The 21,929-nt window shown below is 38.2% G+C and overlaps 1 protein-coding gene across 3 annotated transcripts in view; it reads left to right on the forward strand.

The window, feature by feature from the left end:
- The window catches only part of GALNT1 (polypeptide N-acetylgalactosaminyltransferase 1), an 88,547-nt gene that overhangs the window by 15,493 nt on the left and 51,125 nt on the right, over nt 1–21,929 (forward strand). The window contains exon 2 of one of the 3 annotated variants that reach the window (XM_064443274.1): nt 9,444–9,613. The exons of 1 other annotated variant lie outside the window; for it this stretch is intronic. The gene's annotated coding sequence lies outside the window, so the exon portion shown is untranslated. Of the gene's footprint in view, nt 1–9,438; nt 9,614–21,929 lie in introns of all 3 variants that reach the window. One more of the 3 variants, XM_064443273.1, reaches the window with a different exon arrangement.

Genomic DNA, 21,929 nt, shown 5'->3' on the forward strand with positions numbered 1-21,929 from the left:
GAGAAACATGAACATTCTGCATGTTTTGTTATTGCTACCTAACTTTCAATGTTATTGATGAGCTTCTATACGGAAGATTCCTGTTTCATTCCTTTCTAGAATATTCAAACAAGAATTATTCCTTAACCCTGAACCAGACAGGTGCGTTAGGGAAGCAAGAGTTTATACAACTGATGTCTTTCCAGTTACTGAAAATGTGAAATGGTTGAATTTATATCTGATTAGTTGATGGAGATTTCCAGTAGTGAAAGTTTCTCAGACCCTGAAGCAGTCTGCCAGGTATCAGATTAACAATCTTTCCCTTATGATGTTATGATGTAATTCACAATGTTCCTAGTCCACAGCAGCTGCTGTGTTTAAATTGAGTTGGAAAACAGGTACAGAGTAACTGAGAAACAAACAATTAGAGAAAACAGAAGACGTAATTACCATGTAACAGGCCTATTGAGATTTGGTGTAACAACCATGGCAAGTCTCAAAATTTAAGATTTGGATTGTTAGCTTCATAAGCATGTCAGCCTGCCACTGCTGCTGAAGTAAACAGTCTCTTCCTGGCCATTCTTTCCCTTCCTTAGGTATGTATTGTGAAATAGATTGCAAAATTTTCTGGATTGCAGTATACTTCTGTGCTAAATTAGCTCTAACCTGTACCTAAACATGACGTTTTCAGAAAAGAGTGTGGGGATAGAAGCAAACGTGTAGGGAACAGGTGATGTTGTTTATGCATCCCTTGAGCTGCAGTGCTGATTTTCAGTGTTCTTGGTTTTTGACTTGTTATTAGGGATTACGTATATGTAAACTGCATACCTTGCTTTCTGCATACTGAAGTATCTTCTAGGTTTGTATGAGTAAAAAGAAAGGCACTGCAAACAGCTGACTGGCTCTAGTAAACTAAGTAAAATAGGGTATTTCTAGGAAGAAACCTTAAGGTTTGCAGCATGATTTAGGAAACTGTGTGCCGGATCGCTGCGTTGCCAAAGGCTGCATTAAAACAGCACTGTGTTTGGGTTGTGTTTTTTTTTAAAGAAACACTAAGTCATTGGTTTACTGTCATAGTTTTCTCATCCTTGTTATGAGTGTGTTAATAGCTCTGTGTTCTGTTTCAACTACCTGTTACTGATTTTACAGAAAGGGACAAGAAAGAAGTTGGAATCGGTATTACTGACCGAATTCATTGTTTTCGAAACTTGATAACGTAATGCTTCCTGTGTTCCTTTGGGGTAAACAAAACTTCCTGAAATAGGGACCATTATCTCACCTGAAGCCAGAAAAAGTTTGCCTGCCTGTTTCTAATTAAAAGAATGGAAGAAATGTTTTTGTTTACAGTGGTCTTCTTACTTGTGCAAATGAGAAATTACAGTAACTTGTCAGCTCAGCCAAATTTCACATACTGTTGCAAGCAGCAGAACTTTGCCTGGAGGCAGATAAAGAGATCTGAAACTAGAATTTCTGTGGAAGGGTTAGTATGTTTGTGTGAAGACATACGCTTGCTCAAGCAGTTTGTTGTTTTAGGGTATATATTCCTGGTGATGCTGAGATTTCAGTCTTACTGAAATGCCTTAAACCTGGCAGAAGGCAGGAAACGATTCCCTCTTCTTTGCCATTTACTTTCCTCACCACAAAATTTTTGTTTAAATAGAGCATTAATATTTTCAAAGAACTGACTCCACAGGACAGACTTTTTTAGGGGAAGTTCTATGTATTACTTATGTGCTCTAGGCTAAGTTTTTTCTAAAGGTTTACTTTTATGTGCTGTGAGCTTACTGTTCCCTGAGTTAAAGTCCTCTTAAGTAGTGCATTATTTTGGACTTTGGAGTTATGATATGCTTGTTCACCTCTTAAACAGCTGTCTCAAATATTTGCATTACTTACTGGGAAACTAATGGTGTAATGTGTGATAATATAGGTGTTCATAAAAGCTTGTGGACAAGAATAAATTTTCTCATTTTCCTCTTTGATTAAGAAGTGCTAATTATATCTTGCAAGGGAATATGTGATTTGTGAGTTTTTTTATGGTTACATTTAGTTCCTAGGTTAGTAAATATATAAACAACCTTTTTTAGCTCTGTATACAACCATAAATTATTTGGTTTAGGGTAAGGACTCTAATATTTATTTCTTTTGCAATGAAGATACAGAGCTGAATAGACAGTAGACTCTCTTAGGCCAGAGTTCTGGAAGAAATGATTTCTCAGTGTCTAAACAGACATAATTAGGTGTGTGGAATAGTGGTTTTACTTTGGGGACTCTCTACCACTTAGCACTGTATTATCTTCATGAGGAAATATTATATCGTGTTGATCCTTTGTAAATGTTGAGAAGCATTGTGTAAATTTGACATTTACTTTTACAGATTTACTAGTTGATTTATTTCAAGTACTGCCTGTTGTGAATGGCAAGTCTTAGGATCTTGCTTAGATACCTCCCCCTCCCACTTTTCTCACTATGCTATAGCACACACTGTAATATTCTGTGTGTGTGAGCTCCAAAAAGCTAAGCTTTTGGTTAGAAATAGAACAATTCCATAGTTCACTTTCTCTATATATAGGACAGAGTTGCTATAATTTTATTATCCCACGGTGGCCTGTTCTCACTTGGAAACTGATTTCTTGGCCCATGGAAGGCTGAGGTTGTGATCTTTTAAGCACTATCAAAGCAGCATTATTTAAATGTCCATAATTTTGCATCCCTCTGATCATCTCTGAGGTAGCGGGAAATATCTGTAGTTATCTGTCTCTGTAGTTCCATAAAAAATTATCAATGGAAGTGGAGGAACTGAGGTACTTTTTTTTTCCTCTAAACTCTGTTCTCTAACACCCTGCCCCTGTAAGCTTTCCTACTGTTTTGGGTTTTTGCATCAGATTAGAAAATGAGAGGTTACAGATTATTCAACTGAGTAGTATACCTGAGAATATAGCAGGCAGCTTTCCTGAAGCTCTTTGCTCACAGTTGAAGGAAGCAATGATCATCATAGGGCATGCAATTTTACTGATTGTCTCTGAGGGCAGCTGTGATTGATTTTAATGTAGTTATATATTTTGTATTCATAATTAAATAAGATTTTTTCCTCAGTAGGTCTGGGAACTTCTATTCTTTTCTAATGGGAAGACTAGAAAAGGTTAAACAGAAACCATTGCCTTTCTCAGTTGAAGGGATCCTATGTTTGCCACTGTTAATGTCACATACACTTTTTCTAGCAAAGAACAGTACTCTGAAAGTGGAAGTCGAATCATATTTATAACAACTAAATTAAGAAATCCACTTTGTGTACATAACTATGCACATATACACATGCACTCACCTATATAGGTAGCTGCGGTTAATGCCAGTCGGCATACAGGCAGGGATTGGCGATTCTTCCTAGTTGCTGCTGCGTGGTTTAAGGCTGTTGCCATACTTGCATTTTCTTAGGAAGACAACTACTTGAGCTGTTACAGTAAGTGATAACTATCTGGTGTCTCCTGAGCTTCATGTGACTTAGGGTGAAGAGTGGTCATTGAGGTCTAAAGTCAGTGCTTTGTGTACAGGAAATGTGTTGTCCGTAATGCCAGGGATGTGTACCTGCTGTTGGTCTGACCTGAGCTCTTGAGAGTAGGGGGAGAGAAGGCAAGGCTGGAGTTTGAAAGTATTGTGGAGTAGGATAGGAAGGTGGAGAATTGGAGAGGGAAGTACAGCTCAGTCTTTATGCTTTCAGTGGCACATTACAATAAAAATATTACTGAAAAACTAAATTACCCACTCTTTATAAGTAAGACCAACAGAAAACTTGTAGGTGACGCTAAATCTTATTTTCTTGATGTCTGTGTTCCTTCATAGTGAATGCTTCATCAACTGAAGGAGCTGAGAGGTGTCTAACACATTTTGCATTGTGATTCACATCCTCCATACAAATCCATGCTGGTTGCCTTGCACACTTGTGAAACAGCAAAGGTAGAGTTTCCTGGTGGCTGAAGAGAAGGTACAGAGAGTTTCTGCCAGCTTGATGCGATCAACACAACTCTGTTGAAAGGCCCACTGAAGGCAAGTGTGCCCAGGCAATTGATGCTCCACGCTTATATGTAAGGCAGGTGTACATTAATACTAACAAAACAAACTGGTTTTGCTTTACTGATGTTTTTAAATCATGATAGTTAAGAAAGACTTCTGTCATCTTTACAGACCTGTAATACTGCTCCTGATTTGCAAATAATTTGTGGATTTTTTTTTTTTTTTTCCTTTCTGGAGAGCAGTCATGAGGTTATGAAAGACAGCGTTTCTTCTTTTTCAAGTTGTGTGGTTCTGTGTAGGTACTGTTTGAATTATGAAAAAGGTATTTCTTACAGTCCAAAGAGATTTAGTAATGATGATGAATATGATAGTAGACATTTTACTGTTGAGAGCAGTAGGTTATCTTGTATTTTTTTGTTTTTCTTTTTTTTTTCTTGTGCTTTCTAGCAGTGTGGTATTCTCAAGCAAAGTGAAAATGAGCTTTGCTGTAGTCTTGATTTGGGCATGGGGGCATTTCACAGTTGACTTCTAAAAATAACATTTACTTAAAAAAATCCCTATGGGTTCAATCACTCTTGGTCCATTTCATACACTGCTAGTGTTGGCTTGCGTTGCTTTGAGTCAGTGTCCCCAGAAGACAGAAGAAGGCAGGCTGAGAGAGGAAGGTGCTGCTGCGTTGTTTGCATGGCTGTACTTGCCAGAATCGTTGCTTGGTTGGTGAACAACCTATTGGTGAAGGCCAAGAAAACTAAAGGCATACACCTTAGATACCAGCCTGATCAAAATAACTGTTACTGTGACAATTTCTTAAGTTTTGCGGAGGTACTATGATAGCAGTGTGTACTTTACACCTGTTAAACACATATCTGTGTTTATGGTTTTGATTGTGTTATAAATTATGCCTATGAATCTTATTCTTTGACAAATTGCATGCAGGAAAAAATCTTGGGATTGTCTCCATTAAGAAAGATTTATTCAAATAATTATTTCTTTTGCTGTCTTTCCATATAAGACAAAGCCATGGAGAATTATGGAATAAAACTGTGGTGGTTTTGTATATTCTTTTGTGTTGCTGGTCACTTCAAGAGCAACAGGTAAAAGATGTGGTTTTCTTAGAGTTATAAATCTGTTTTCTGTGGAGTTTCATGGCAGGCTAATAATTTTCTCTCATTTTCATGCTGTCTTGTTCACTCCCTTGCTCTGATGTTTCTGACCATGTGCAGGACCATACCACTGGACTGAGCTGGTAGAAGAATTAGCTGATGAAATGAAGTTGGCTACATCCTTATGGCAGTTCTATAATTTGGGTGTGTGGGGAGGTATGTCACTGAATAAACAGAAATTGACTGTACAGGCTGGGAAGATAATGCATGACTAAAAATCATACAGTCACTCCATATTTAGGAAGAGGTGAAAGTGGTAAGTGGGATAAAGAGTGACAATCAGGAATAGATATTTCATTGTGCATAAGCAGCTCTGCATGATTGTTGCTGTTATTAACATAATATGTGTCAAAAGGAAGCTCTCTGCATAATGGGAATGCAAATATTGAGGCTGTTCAGTATAGACACTTACTTGAATATGAGACAATAATATTTTGCACTCTACAAACGTTGTGGCTGTGAATCTGGTAAGCACATCAGAGTGGCTTGCTAAAATTTGTTCAGGTTTAAATAAAAGCTCAGAGTGTTGGATTTCCCTGAAAAGTGAATTTTTTCCAAAAAACCTTTCTTCATAGTTAGGTGCCAGTTACAAAGCTGAGGCACCCACTGGGCAGAGGGTCTGGTGCATGTGATGGGAGAACATTTAGCTGGTGGTAACAGTATAAAACCGGACAGTAAAAATTATTGGCAAGGGAGATCTCTGCCTGGAATCATCCTCATCTAACTTTCATCCTGTGAAATACTTGGAGTTGATGTGCAAACTTATTAACAGAAGCTGCTTGGATTCCAAATTCCAAAATCCCAGCTCCAATGATTTAATTTTAATTCTGCAGGCCATTTGTATGTGCAGTTTAAAGCAGTAGTAGTCTTCAGTTTAAATGGTGTAGCAGTGTAACATGGTATGGAGCACTGAAAGCTAATGCCTACTGGTAGCCTTAATCTAAGTACTCATAACTGCTATTGCAGCATATGCTTTCTTGTTCACCTATTTATTCTGTTATTGGTGTCTGGGTCTCCTAAGCCACTTGCCTGTCCACGTCAGCAGTGCATACAGGTTATTACTTTTTTCTGGGTTACTTAGGATTTACATCAAGAAAATGAAAGGGCACAGTACATCTTCACCCAGTACACCTACACTTTGGCTTCTTTTGCTGTCTTTCTGACTAAAATGGGTTTTGTTTTGGGTCAGAACCACAAGAAAATCAGCAGCCAGTTCTGTGTGCATACTATACCTAAATTTTTGTTCTTGACAGGATATAATGGAAAACCCAGCTAGAGTTGAAACATACTTAAGAGATGTAGTTACAGGTAGGACAGTAGTCTCCTTGAACATGCAGTTTAGGGAAGCAAATTTGGAAGCCTTTTTGTGAAGATCAGAAATGCGTAATCAAGCCAATCTAACTTCCTCTACAACAGGAAGCTTGTGGACTGGAGAAAGCCACATGTGATACTCCTACAGAGCAAGCTAAGGAAACATGGCCTAGATAAAAAAAGCTATTTTAGGATGTGTGTAAAATCATTAGGTTAACAGTAGCCGGAGTCGTCTTTTTCAGTAGTTCACTTTCAGCAAGGGAAAGCATATTGTATGGGATTTTGCGTAGTTGTTTCAGCTTAGTGTTCTTGTTCATGAGCTGGGTAATGGAATAACATATGGTTATGGAATCTGAAGACAAGAAGTGTTTGGGAATAAATGCAGGTACATGCAGCTGGGGTGGCAATTTGGAAGAATCTTGACTGATGGAACAATGGCCTGAAAGAAAAGGATGTGATTTGGATGAATAAGTAAAATGCTTTATATTTTGGTCAAAATAACATGAAGATAAAAGATGGCGAACAGCTGTTTAAGTTGTTCCTGCCACCCATTCCCCACACAGATCTAAGACAAGCCATGGATTATAAAATGCGAGTTAACACTGCAGCATTGCTCAGAAAGAAGAGGTGTCTATATGTATTGGCAAGAATAAACAGTGGTATAATCTGGAGGACATGTAGAGTTGAACCTTCTGCTCTGTTCTGTGTTGTAAGGTTAAAGTACTGTATCAGTGTTGGCCATTTACTTCAATAAAGATATAGGCACAGTTAATTTGCCTCAGGAGGGTAATAGCAATGACTGGCAATTTAGAAAAGATGGTATTTGTAGAAAGAATGATTGAATTGGCATTTTTTGTAACCCAAAGAAAAGATCAAGGGAAATAGTAAGCTTTTAAGTGTGGGGGAGTTCACTACAAGAAAGCAAACATCTGCCCTTGGTAGATGTGCCTTGCTTACTAATGGCAGTGTGGACCATTCTTTGTGTCCTGCTCTCATCATTTGCTTTTGTTTGTGTGTTTTATAAAAGCTTTTTCTGTCCAGTGCCTGGACAGTACTGAACAAAGAGCCTGTCGTCTTAGGATCCTTTGAAGAAATACATAAATTAGCAAAATTATTAGAAGATGGATCTTCATCTAACTGGATAGATGAATAGATAGATACTTATGTTAAAATTCTTGAGCAGATAGAAGAAAACTTACTTCCAGATTTGCCAGGCACTTAACCAGACTGGTTTCCCCATCTATAAAAATGTATCATGTTCTCCACCTCTGTAAGGCACTTGAGTTTTACTGAAGAAAAGGGATATAAAAAAAAGCTAATTTAACATAAGCAACACTGATTTTTTTTGTGTGCATTGCATGTTACAGTGCAATGTGCAAAGCCTAGTCAGATATATCATAGAAGTCTGCGTGTTTAACCTTCTTGAAGGCTGTGACTAATTTGCTTTGATAAAGGCCATTGGGTCTCTTCAGAATTATGTCATGATCTCAATATTTAATACTTTCAGAAAGATAACAATCATGTGATCTATGTTAGGTGTCCTGCTGGGTATGTCTTGGGTCATCTTGTGAAGCTGTATTTTTCTGGCCCTTTGAAACTCCCCTATTTTTTTTTCAGGTTTGGTAAAATATTGGTGGTATTTCTGGGAGATCTTTAGCCAGTTCTTTTAAAACTTCCAACTGTAAGCCGCTTATTAAAGCCGCGGTTATTAAACCGCTTACTATTGCTATTGTATTTGTATGCTTTATCAGTATTTTGGTAATCTATCTTCAGTTGGAGAACAAAATTAGGAGTCTAGACACTTTCCCTTTCTACTTCGGTATGCAAAAAACTGGGAAACCTCCAAGTATTTTACTTACTTTACCTGCCTTGGTACTGGAGTAATAATTTGTTTCAGAATAAGCAGTTGACAAACATCTTTTCTGTCACTGCCAATCTTAGCTTTCCTTACCATGTATTTCTTCCATACTGTCATGTTATTATAGTGTCAGCATCTTATTTTTTTCATCCCTTGTACATAATTTTTCATCTGGGCAGGCAATGCATAAAGCTAACAGTTTATAAACAGGTAGAGCAATAGATTTGAATAACTTACTGGGCTCATATATAATAAGGCGAATACAACACATAAGCTCGTAATACACAGCAAATATTACTCAAGTGTAAGCAAGTTACAATTGCATTAAAAATTGAAAAGGTCGGCTTTCTTTTCTGTTAAGGTGTTTTGTTTACTTTTCAGCTGCTTAGAATTCCCTTCAGACATTGCTGTATTAACTGGGTAAAGCAAGATTTGAAAGAATTCATTCAATATTGCTGAAATTTTAACAGAACACTTGGAAAGGCTCAGGCATCATTTTTCAGGTGTCACTTTTTTAAGAAGTGAAAAAACATTCCTTCTTAAGCATCAGGTCTGTGTTTAACACTTCTTTTTTTTTTTTTACAAAAGCTGTCATTATAAATGCTAGTGTTTAACTTGTGGGCGAGAGATGAAAGAATGTAAAAAAGCCCTACATCTATAACCTAGAATATGTATGGGAAAACTTAGCTTAAAAGAATGATCGTCTGGGGAGCTGCTCATGTGAATATGTGCCATTGAGGAGCCTGTTTTCTAGCCTTATCGAGAACGATTCATAGTTTGTTGTGCTAAGTGTTCATGATTGGATAGAGGGCGACATATATAGAACTCAAAAATAGATAACTGCTTATTTGGGAGGACAGGCAGTCCTCCCACTTAAATCATATCATCTGAAAGGCTAAAAAATTTTAATGACTTCTTCCACCTCTCTACTCTGCCCTGCATATGTTGTTTTCCTCACAGGCTCAGTTCACTGCCTTTTTTAGAAGCAGTCTTTTGGCTCCTTCTCCCCTGCACAGGCTTTTGAAGACTTAAACACTGGAAAACTTTCCTCCCCTCCCCTTCCACCTCAAGCTCTGCCACAGCTGAGTGGGGAACTTATCTGAATTTCTATTCTTCTAGGACAGCCTTAAGACCTTGTGGATGGAAGACCTCTTGTGCTTCTGCTTTCATGTCGGAATGGCCTAGACCAACCTGTTGCTGTATGGTTCCTACCACAGGTGCTCTACAGCAATGTACTGGGATTTTGCCACCAGTGCTAGTGGACCATCCAGATGGCTGTAAACCTGCAGAGGAGGTTAGTACAAAATATGATCCAGGAATTTTTGACACTTTGGTCAGGTCTGTCTGCTTTGGATGTATCTTAGAGCAAAGGGAGCACTTAGAGACTGCATGTATGCTGCTACTTTGTCATTGAATATTCCATATTCTGTTCCTACAGGGTCCTTGTGGACTAGTTCAGTTGTCTGTTGCTATTAAACAGGTGTCCATAAGAATCCCTTTAGATATTAGCAAAAGTCTAATGTATCAGTTACTGTGGTTGTCTCTAGTTATTGGAAAGTGCAATATCCAAGTGGGTAAAGCACCCCATTTTTAGTTCTCCTAAACTGACCTTTACTCTCTCAGTATGATATAATCTTGAAAAGAGTGATCTAGGCCAATGAGATGGAATTCACATCAGTTTTCCATCCAGCTGAACTAAGAAAGCCTGAGTTTTATTTTCTGTGTTTCTTCAATAAACACATTTCCCTTAAAGCATCTTTATTGGACAAGAAATGACTTACTAAACTACCACTGTGTGGCCCCTGGCTGCCCAATGAAGTGTTTAATGACTAAGTTCTTGTCAAGCCTTCTCTCACTGTGCATCTCCCACTTGCTACTGGTTTTTCAAGCTTGACTGAAACAAGATGGAGAACCGAAGTTTGATGAGACAGATGGGCAAAGTTGTGGTAGAAGTCTGGCAGAAAAGATTAACCAGTTCAGTTGTATTTAGTGTGTTAAAAGTTGTCTTCCACTTGATAACCATGGTATTGACATTTTGTGCTTATTTTTGCCTTGATTTTTTTCCTGCAAACCTGTTAGCACCTTTCAGAAGGTTCATTTTCACAGACTGAGTTCTGAAGAACTCACTGGGGTGAACTTTGAAGTTCAGGTTCAGAGGGATAAAAAGGGAAAAAAGCCTGTTTCAGGTCTAAGTGGATCCTTTTCCATTCAACTCCAGAAGATCTTAAACTGGCATGTACTCTTAAAGTCAGTGCTTAAAAAGTATAGCTTGAACAAGTATCAGTTCAGGGCAGAAAGGAAAAATATATACAAAATTCTACCTAATACTGTTAAATAATAGTAAAGGCTGCTCAAAATAAAAACTTAGGGTCAAAAAAAAAGGCAGAACAAATTTTTTGTTTCTGGCTTTACTGCTTATGTACTCTCAAGTTGTAGATTCACTGATACTTATTTCACTGTAGCCCAGCCACCTCTTCTCTAATGGTCAGTTTAATGACATCACAGATTTGAGTGGAAAGAACTGTTGGGAGGGATACCCATTTGGTCTGCATTCTTTGGTCTGGGTCTGAGCTGGGAGACTGGTGTGGCTGAAAGAACCACAATTGTTCTTGGTTATCTTTCAGTTGTATCAGTTCCCTGATTGAGTTTCTTCATTGCTATGTAAATTTTTGCTGGCAAAGCAGGGGCTGGCTTGTTGGAATGAGAGAGAAGGTGGAGTTGCAGCTATTTAGGAAGTAGTGTGTTGGTGGATCTTTAATCATGATCTAACCATGTGGTATGGCTTCTCAGGCATGTCTACTCTCTCTTGTTGTAAAGATTCTAGTATCTTCAGATAAGCTGAAAATCTTTCAGAAGAGTTACTGAAAAGTAACTTTCACTGATTGGAGCACAGAATTTTAAAAGAGGCTTTAAGTGTCTGATCTAATTTTAAAAAGTGATTGTATTACTCAAGTGCTGTGGTCTCCAATTAATGTATAGCTGAATTTGCAAAACAGTTCCATCATATTCCCTTTTTTAATGTTTTCTGACACATTAACCTTTTCTATGGTGACCTGTTTCTCTCTTGGCTTCTAGTCAGGTATGAATTTTATGTTGTATAAAAGCGTATGTTACTACCAACTTATACCTTCAAAAACGATGTGTGAAATTAAATATATTAGCTGGCTTTTCGAAGTGCCTGACAACTTCTGGAGAGAATTGGCACAGTAATAAGCACCTGAGTATTTGAGGAAACTTTAATTTAGACAAGTTTAATACATCTCTGTGGTACTGATTGTTATACTGATTGTTTTCTCTATGCAACTATGCAAAAAATTGTTAGCATCAATTTTATATGTAACTGGAAAAAGATTATTTCTAGGAAGAGTTCACTGTTTTCTGCCTTAAATTGCATACCAGACTCTTCATATTTCTCTGGACTGCTGCACAGTGCAACAAATAAAGTCTAAATTTTATTTACATTTTTCCTTTCCTGTTGCAATGCCTATATCTTCATATGGCTACTTTTATTTGAATTTACCAAACCTTTTTCATATCAGGATGAAAACTTACAAGTTAAGCCAAAAGGAAAACCTTCTTTGGAATCACTAGCTGTAAGAGTATAGTAGTGAAATTTAACATGTGAATGAATCTGCCATTTTTCTTCTAGAGAATTAAGAAATAAAATCCAGCAACATTGGAAAAGCATTTACTACAGAATGCTGAAAACAGTATTTTGCTGTGAAAAATGACTTTGTTTAAAGACCTTCCATAATCTAAGTGAAAACTAATTTTTCACATTATTGATTATTGATTTTTCTAGCACCTTCACAAAGGAGCTCAAAACATGATAGGTTTGGTCTTGTTCAAAGTAGTACAGGTTTTTGAAGCCATTACCAAAACAAGATTGCTGTTTTGTATAGAATTCAACTTACAGTTTCTAAACTACAGCTTTTGATCAAATGTGAACTTGAATGTAACTTTTTATTTTTTGAAGTTGAAAGTTGGGAAGAGTGCTCAGTGGTTCTGTTTAAACTTTAGAAGTCCAAACTGGAATTTCCTGCACAAGTGCTGTGATTACAGTGACTTGATAGGACTATCCAAGAGCTTCTTCAAATTTATATTGACCTGTTTGATGTAGACCTTTTTTCTTGATGTGTTTTCTATCATTAATAATAGTATGCTTTTTACAATGGTGAGCGCAGAAGGAAGTTCACTCCGAAAAACTATAAAACCAAGATGTTCTTTGTCACACTTGGCTGGATTTAAATGCAGTATGCTCTTGGTCTCGATGTTCATGCTTTGTATTTAAGTTTCAGCAAACCAAGTTTAACTAGTGGATTTTTTTTTCTTAATTGTTTGGAAGTACTTCTCTAGTGAATGTAAAGAGGTTTAAAATATTTACTGTAGTATTGGAGATGAGTCTGAGAAGTCTTTAATGTAGCCAATGTCTAGTTTGTCTGGAAATACTGGCAAATGAAGTCTTGGTCTCTAAATATTTTTTTGTAAGGTTATCTAATATATGTGGTTTGGGGTAGAGGAGAGAGGACAAAGTTGTTAACAATGAAATTAATAGATTGGCTTTCTTGTCCTGTTTAGTCTTCGGGTTTTTTCTATGTAGTCTCAGTATTCGACAGTTAAGTGATTTATTCTGCTGGCTGCCCATATATTGTCTTTTTTGTTTGCTGTCAAATTTCTGCCCATCTTTCATGACTATTCAGTTGGGCTTTTTGTTTTGTTTTTCTACCAGTCTAGCTTTTTCACATATTCATATTTCTAGGGACTACTAATGTAAAAATGGTTTAATTTATTTGCATTAAGAGTGGCGTATGACGTGGGTGGGTCAAACTGAGTTCTTTCCCTTCTACTGAATCGAGTATGGAAGTTCTGTCCACTGATAACTTATGAGCTTGGTGTATATCCATGGTCAACTACAATTTCTATGCTTAGCTATATCATTTATAATTGTCTACTTTTGCAGTTAGAAAGACCTATTTGGTGGATAGGTGAATACTGTGTGCTTCAGGTTTTTTGAATCTCGGACAGCTATATATTTCTTAGGTGGGGTCTTAACTTCTCCTTCTCCTCCTTCCTCCTCCTTTTGTTAAATAGTCTTGATTCTAGAAGCAACAGATGATCGCTTTCCCATCCTCTCTCTTCTTCACCTGTTACCTTCATTTTTGTTTGTATGGTGGTAACCTAGGAGATACAGATGTAAGAGCAATAAGGGAAGGAGAATGCATCTGCTTGCATGGAACAGAATTGGTCAGAGCTGCTGCCTGCCTGACAGTTAAGGATAGTTTGGTCGCTTGAGTAATAAAGAAGATAATGCAGTGAAAAGGAAAGGGAGAGTAGACTTTTGTTATGAGAATGTCACAAAATGTGAAACTAGCCCTTGTAACAGGTCAAAATAGACAGTACTGATACTTCTGTAAATTCTCCTGTACTGTCAGTCATCACAGGTGCTTCAGCATATAAACCTTTGTCGCTCATCTGAAATCTCAGTTCTAGAATTTAAGCTCTGGTCCTGTGGAAATACCAGTACCAGTGCTAAAGACCAAGATGCCATGGGGACAAAGTAAACAGGACTCTAGTCCTGAAGAAGAGCCATTGCTATATTGGGCTGTTTGCAAACTGTTATACCTTCTCCCTTTCAGTTTCTTCTTTCTTGTCCAGTCTTGAAATGATCTCAAGTTCCAAAGGATATCCAGAACTCTGCTTTATTAGTCTGCCTGTGTAGCTTTTTATCTGACAGTTCTTTTCTTGTTTACCCATCCAAAGTAGAACCCAAAATACAATTATTGCCTACATTAGAAATAGACTTTATGTGGACAAATTTATGGGTCCTTGAAAAAAATCTCATGGTTGTTCTTTTTATACCATGCGTACATTCACATGGGTTGACAACAGCAATAAAGACCTTAAGGCATGGTATTTCTTAAAGTTGTCAGAGATCTCTGGGAAGACAGAGTTAAGAAAAACTAAACCTAAAGCAAGGGAAAGTGAAAGATGGATGAGAACCTTATCCTTAGTGCAATACGGTGGGTGTTAATTAAATACAAAATGGCAGAAGTTACCTGCTTAGCAGGGTTTTATGATGTGAAAACAGACTTCATGTGTGAATTTATGCTTAAGAGCTATATGGCCTGTCTGTATAAATAGACATTTGTTTTTTATGTAGAATTTATATTTGCATATGGATATACCAAAGGAGCTTTTGTGAGAAACATAGCAGTAATTTAATGAATGACCAATTTTGTGTCACAATGCTAGATCCTTTTTTCTCCATATCCTATCAGGCTTTTCTTTCTAAAGAAAGAGAAACAAACATATGTTCTGTGGTTTTTTTTTTTTTGGAGGGGTGCTAGGTTTTTGGATGGAGATCTGATGTTTTCTCTATTTCAAAAAGTGTTTAGCCCTGCAAAACTGCTGAGCTACTTTTGGTTATAATTTTCATGTGTGCGCTATTTTTATTTTAAACTGTCTGTTAAAGGGATCATAGAATGGTTTGGGTTGGAAGGGACCTTTAGAGGTCATCCAGTCCAACCCCCCTGCAGTGAGCAGGGACATCTTCAACTAGATCAGGTGATCAGGTTGCTCAGAGCCCTGTCCAACCTGACCTTGAATGTCTCTAGGGATGGGGCATCTACCACCCCTCTGGTTAACCTGTTCCTGTGTTTCACGGCCCTAATTGCAAAAAATTTCTTCCTTATCTCTAGCCTGAACCTACCCTCCTTTACATTAAAACCATTACCCCTTGTTCTGTCACAACAGGCCTCGCTAAAGAGAGTGCCTTCATCCATAGTACAGTCCTCCTTTAAGTACTGGAAGGCCGCAATAAGTTCTCCCCGGAGCCTTCTCTTCTCCAGGCTGAACAACCCCAACTCTCTCAGCCTGTCCTCTTAAGGGAGATGTTCCATCCCTCGGATCATTTTTGTGGCCCTCCTCTGGACCTGCTCCGACAGTTCCATGCCCTTCTTGTGCTGAGGGCTCCAGAGCTGGATGCAGCACTGCAGGTGGGGTCTCACCAGAGCAGAGCAGAGGGGCAGAATCACCTCCCTTGACCTGCTGGCCACATTTCTTTTGATGCAGCCCGGGACACGGTTGGCCTTCTGGGCAGCAAGCGCACATGTTGGTTCATGTCCAGCTTTTCACCCACCAGTACTCCCAAGTCTTTCTCCACAGGGCTGCTCTCAATCCCTTCATCCCCAGCCTGTATTGGTATTGGGAGTTTCCCCAACCCAGGTGCAGGGCCTTGCCCTTGGCCTTGCTGGACCTCATGATGTTCACATGGGTCCTCTTCTCCAGCTTGCCCAGGTCTCTTTGGATGGAATCCTGTCCCTCAGGCATGTCAGCCACACAACTCAGCTTGGTGTCATCTGCAAACTTGCTGTGGGTGCACTCAATCCCACTGTCTCTGTCATTGATGAAGATATTAAGCAGTATTAGTTCCAGTACAGACCCTTGAGGGACACCACTCATCACCAGCCTCCATACAGATATTGAGCCATTGACCACTACCCTCTGGATGCAACCATCCAACCAGTTTCTTATCCACCGAACAGTCCACCCATCAAATCTATATCTCTCCAGTTTAGAGAGAAGGATGCTGTGGGGGACCATGCCAAAGGCCTTACAGACATCCAGAGAGATGACATCCGTAGCTCTTCCCTTGCCGACTGATGTAGTCACTCCGTCATAGAAGGCTACTAGGTTGGTCAGGCAGGACTTGCCCTTGATGAAGCCGTGCTGGCTGCCTCGAATGACCTCCCTGTCCCCCATGTGCCTTAGCATAGCTTCTAGGAGGATCTGTTCCATGGTCATCCCAGACACAGAGGTGAAGCTGATGGGATGGTAGCTCCCAAGGTTGTTCTTTCTACCCTTTTGAAAGATGGGCATAATATTTCCCTTTTTCCAGTCCCCAGGGACTTTGCCCGACTGCCATGACTTTTCAAATGTCATGGAGAGTGGCTTGGCAACTACAACAGCCAATTCCCTCAGGACTCTGCGATGCATCTCATCAGGTCCCATAGACTTGGGTATGTTCAGGTTCCTTAGGTGGTCACAATCCTGATCTTCTCTTATAGTGGGAGGGACTTTACCCCTCAGGTCTCCATCCTGCAGTCCATTGGCTTGGGAGGTGTGGGAAAAGAGGTTGCCATGAAGACTGAGGCAAAAAAGTTGTTGAGTACCTCAGCCTTTTCCTAATCTGTTGATACTAGTCCTCCATTCTTATTCTTTGGGGGTGTACACGTTCTTTAACTCCTCTTTTCTGGTTGGTGTACGTGTAGAAGCCCTTCTTATTCTTTGCATCTCTTGCGAAACTGAGCTGCAGTTGTGCCTTGGCCCACCTGACCCCATTCCTACAGAACTGGGCAGCATCCCTATAGTCTTCTCAGGATTCCAGTCCCTGTTTCCACTGCCTGTGCAGTTCCCTCTTGCTCTTTAGTTTGACCAGCATGTGTTGACTCAGCCATGCTGATTTCTTCTCTTCCTTGCGTAGTTGGGAAGGGAAGTAAAGCTTGTTAACAAAACCTTTGAATTCTTTACAATTCCTCATTTTCTTTGAGATAATGTAACCCACCATGTGTTAAATGATTGTCATCCTTATTTCGTCAAATTATATTTCCTATTTCTTTAAGTCTTCATGTTTAGTCACATGCATTGTCCTAGTCAGTGGTTTTGAGCTTGCTATCTGCCTGTATTTAATTTGTCAGCAAGGTCTGCGGTTACTCTAGGCAGAATTCAGCCAGCTTCTCTAGGATAAACACCCTAGGCCCCAGCATATAACATCAGTTTTTCTCTACCTGTACTGTTTCAAAGCTTTTCTAGAACAGTTTTTTTAATACTTTCCACATATATTGTAGACAGAAAAAATGTTTTTTGAATGAATTTGGTGTTTCTTCAAGTTCCCCTTCTGGATTTTAAACTTACAATAGAATGTTTTCAGCATTAGAGGTTTCTGCAGTTACTTACATAAAGATGGTTGAATCTGTTCACTGCAATTTACCCTGTGTTTCCAGAAATCTCCTTTATAATCTTTTCTTTTTCTAATTAGCTGACTCTGCTTTTCTTTAATTCAAATTCTTGCCCATTAGTGATTCATCCTTAATGATGACTATTTGCCTATGTAATTTTCTGCTGTCTTTAAAAGTGTTTGAAGAATTAATGAACAATTTTATTCCACTCTAGCTTTTGGCTTTGATACATATCTAAAGAATAAGCAAAGCTTTATGGAGGTTGGATATTTTTGAACATTTGAGGCTTAGCTTGCAAGATTTCAGTTTCTCCTAACATACAAGGAAGGTTTCAAGATTGTGTTGTAAAGGATTATTCCCTTGATTGTTCATAGTCTGCTTAGTTCTTTGTCTGTGAAAAACGTGTAACTAGCTTGGTGATGGTGGATTCATCTGTCCTTAAGTAGTCTCTCCTTGAAAATTGTGATTCTTTAATACTTAGAGTTGCTGGCTTTCTTCTCATCTAACTTCTATCTTAATAGCAGAACAGAGAGTAAGTTCTAGCCCCCTTTGTGTTCATCAGTGTTTGCAAGGAGTATCTGCTTATTTCTTCAAAATATTTCAAACAAATGCAACCTGACATTCATAACTGTCAACATGTGCAGACTGAAGTAAGTTTCATCTGCAGAAAATTCTACTGAGTACTTGATATATCTGTATGAAGAGTGATCTATTGATAAATACTATCCTTATTTTAGCTCAGTCTCAGCTGGTAAAAACTGAGTTTGCATTTTGGGGGTTGCACTAGATGATCTTTAAGGGTCCCTTCCAACCCAAACCAATCTATGATTATATGATTCCATGGCTTTTTAATGTAGAACTTAAAAAAAAGTTGGAAGTAAATTTGATTTTTTGGACTATGCAGAAGCATTATAAAGGAAGATGGAAAATATGAGCATTGAGAATATGTAACAGCTTACTGTGTTTATACTTCCACATAGTCTAATCTAGTGCATGTGATTTCTTAAAGATTGCTTGCAATAGTGAATCTAATTTTTTTTCAGCAGGAATTTTAACTTTAAAACAAGTCCTGTCAGCTAGCCTGTTCTACTTACAGCTCATCTTGCACCTGTCAGATGATTTAAGTCTTTGGAATGTGTGACTTCTTGATTATCAGAAGTTCTTGACTGTTTGCATGCATTTTGGTCTTAGTGAGCATATGCCTAGTAAGGCCAAGTGATGCTGCTTTTGGCTAGAAGCCTTCATGCTGTGTTACCTCATGTCACAAGCCTGAGTACCTAAAATATGTGGAGGTGTTTACAGGTTTTTGTTGCAGACAGCACATAATATACTAATAACCTAATCTTTACTACTGTGACACTACCCCATTTTAATATAAATTTTGGGTAGTTCAGCTTTTTATTTCTTAAAAGAGCCTTGGAACAGGCATTTAGCCCTCATAGGGAAGCTAAAATTTAATTTTAAAACTGTTTGTTCTGAGTAATGATGAACTTGCAAGGTCTGTAGCTCATGTGACAATGTTTTTTCTTGAGGAAATGGAGGTCTTCACCTAGAATATCTGTGCTGATGTGACCTGGATTTTCCTCTTCCAGTCCTGCGGTGTAGGGATTGGATGACCAGCTAGCACAGCTCTTCAGGGATTTATTAAGGACTGGAGTCAGTTTATAGATCTGGGATGCTGATTGGCTGGAGTGTTGCTGTACTAAAAAAGCTAAGTGCTGGGTCACCAACTGTGAATCTTCCAAAAAGAAACCAAAGAAAATCCCACCTCAGCCTTCTAGGCCTCTGTAAAGGGTAGCAGAATGCTCGAATAGGTCTTACTGATGCATCTTCAGCCATTAAATTATTGTATTCTGGGGATTTATGAGCTCGGTGCATTGCATACACTGACATTAAAATCTTCTCTTGCTGCTGTTAACAGAAGCTTTTCATTCGTGAATCGCTCATTGTCTTCATGCTGCCTGTGGTACTCGCTGATGAAAATACTGCCTGTATTCTCTAGCTGGCTGTTACTTTAAGTCAAGCACACTCCGTAGCTCTCCCAGAGTGTGTCTGTGAAGTAGCTATGGCTTTAAAGAGGAATGTTTTCCCTCTGTCAGCATCTGACGTGTCAGTAGCCCAATTTAAGACTACAGTTGTTTCAGGAAAAGAAATAACTGTCTATTGGCTTATAAATCTACTTTCCTAAAAGGATTGCCTATTCTGTGGCTGTCAGGACAAGCAATATCTGCTGTTCAATGTAAGAAGGAAAAGAGGTGAATAATGGGGGTTTGAACTTCCCTGCCAGTACTGTGAAAGCCAATAACTTAATGCCTATGCAAAAACTTACTGCTATTGGCTTCACTATATATCTGTGTATTCCTTTCGTTGTGTTGTAATTAAATTGAACTAATGATGTACTCCTAATATTTGAAGCAGTACTATAAAAAGATGCATAGGCGTCTCTTATAAATATGGGCAATATTAAATAAAGTCTACTGATTGTTCACTGGGCATTACAGAAGTGTATTTTAAATCTAAAAGTAGTTGTGAAAATGGAAATGTCTGAAGGATCCCTGAATAAGCCTCTCATTAAATAATGTTCATTCAACCTGGAGAGCAGATGGAAAAATGAAATTGTTGCTTCAGTCATTTGAAAGCTACTTTAAAGTCATAGAACAGGAGTCTAGTGAATCTCAGCTGTTTATATGACAGCAGTCCATGTACTTTTATTGTATTCTTGGTTTCTGGATTTCAGCTATCATCTTGAGCTCTTGTAATATTTACAGTGATATTCTGATAGGGAATATTTTGTCTCCCTCCTGGATCAATTTATTCTTTCTTGTATAGCAAAAATAGTTGTAAAAAAGAATGTAAATCCAAAATCTGTGGATTAAATTGGTTTTGAACTTTTATTTGATTCAAATATTGTTCATCTGGTCCTTTGAAACCTTGCTCATTGCAGTTTCTTCCTGCAAGCGATATAGGGCTTTCTTAAAGTCAGTCTAAAAAATATTGAATACAACTGGGGGGGAAAAGGTAACTTTCATTATTTACAGAACTCCTCAAATCTTTTATTCTCAGAAACAATCTGTTGGGAGAATATGGCATTAGGGGAATCCATGAGTGTGGATATTTGTTTTTGTTTTGGGTTGTGTTTGGTTTTTTGGGTTGTGTTTTTCTTTTTTACTTCTGAAAGACCAACTTAAAAACAGAATAAAAAAACCATCAACAAAAAAAAAGAGAAAGAAAAAGAAAAAATCCCACCCTAAACACGGAGCTGGTATGGAGGAGTTTTATGACAAAGGTCTGGCATCTGTGTTTGCTTCTGGAAGCAATTAATTTAAGTCTTTTCACTTGTATTCATTACTCTTCTATGAATTCCAGGATGGAAGAGTGGGAGTAGAAAGGACTGCTTCGATTGCTGTGTCCGGTCCCCTGCAGTGGTCTCCTGTAAATCCACAGGGCTCTGCTTTGAAACAACATCTTTGTCAAATACACAGCTCTCTCTGCCCTTCCCTTGTAAAATACTGGTGCATCGTACAGTGGTTTCTGTTTTTTTTATCTAAGGAGAATACGTAAATGATGCATCAAAAAATCTCATTGGCCTTTTATCCATGACTGGGTGACAGTGGCAGCCCACAGCGTCACCCTTATGTGCCTTTGCTTTATTGAAACTCTTCAGCTGGTAGCGAAGTTACATATTCCAATGCATACTATTGAATGCATTTTGTTAAATGTAGTCTCGATTTTCTTATTCCAGTTCACAAAACCATATTTCTTCTTACCTTATCACTTGTTCCTTTCTAACGGCAATAGGTTTTAAGATTGCCCATCTAGATCTAGCACCAAGATTATTAAAGAAAACAGTTGCCAGATTATCACAGGTGCATTCTTGTCAGCCTACTAAGGTATTTTTATGAGCCTTTACAGTCTTTCTTGTAATCATCTTGTTTATCCATATTATTTTTTTGTATTAATCCTGATCTTCCTCACCTTAAATAAGTTTTCTGTGTGGGAGTTATTTTAAGAGTTTTACACTAGCTGAAAGCAGTAACTTTGAAGGCAGTTACAGGTTGAAATTTACGCTGTTTTCTAATTTTATCAAAATTGTATTGCTTTTATTCAACTTCTGATCTATTTATATCCCTGATCAATCACTCAGTCTGTTCTAGAAACATTTGCATTTTTTATATACTATAGACTGTGTTAATTACTGCATTAATTTATACTATGTTAATGCAGTATTAATATACTTTGTTATATTAAACTAACCATATATGTCTAGACAACTTGCTGTCCTTCTGAATATCCTTGCGTTTATGTCTGTTTCAGCTGGTATGTGTCATAAATTACCAGACTTTTCTGCTGTCATACTTTGAAGTTTCACATTGCAGATCTTTCTGGGGCCTACAAGAGGGGATCATAGAGGCCATCCTGGTTTTACCAGAGTAGGTAATCTCAGTTGGTTTTATTTCTTCTTGGGTTTGATAGTCTCCATGTCCTTGTCCCGGTTGCAATTAATTTGCACATATTTCATCTTTATTAAATGGAGGTAAACTATATTTCTAGTACAATTAATATTTGGGCCATGCTAGGTAGTTCTTAATCTGCAAATGATCAGTTTTATTTGAATAGTGCTGATTAGGAGGAGAATGAGGAAGGACTGTGTAG

This window comes from Phalacrocorax carbo, chromosome 2, assembly GCF_963921805.1.
Source record: "Phalacrocorax carbo chromosome 2, bPhaCar2.1, whole genome shotgun sequence".
NCBI classification, from domain to species: Eukaryota; Metazoa; Chordata; class Aves; order Suliformes; family Phalacrocoracidae; genus Phalacrocorax; species Phalacrocorax carbo.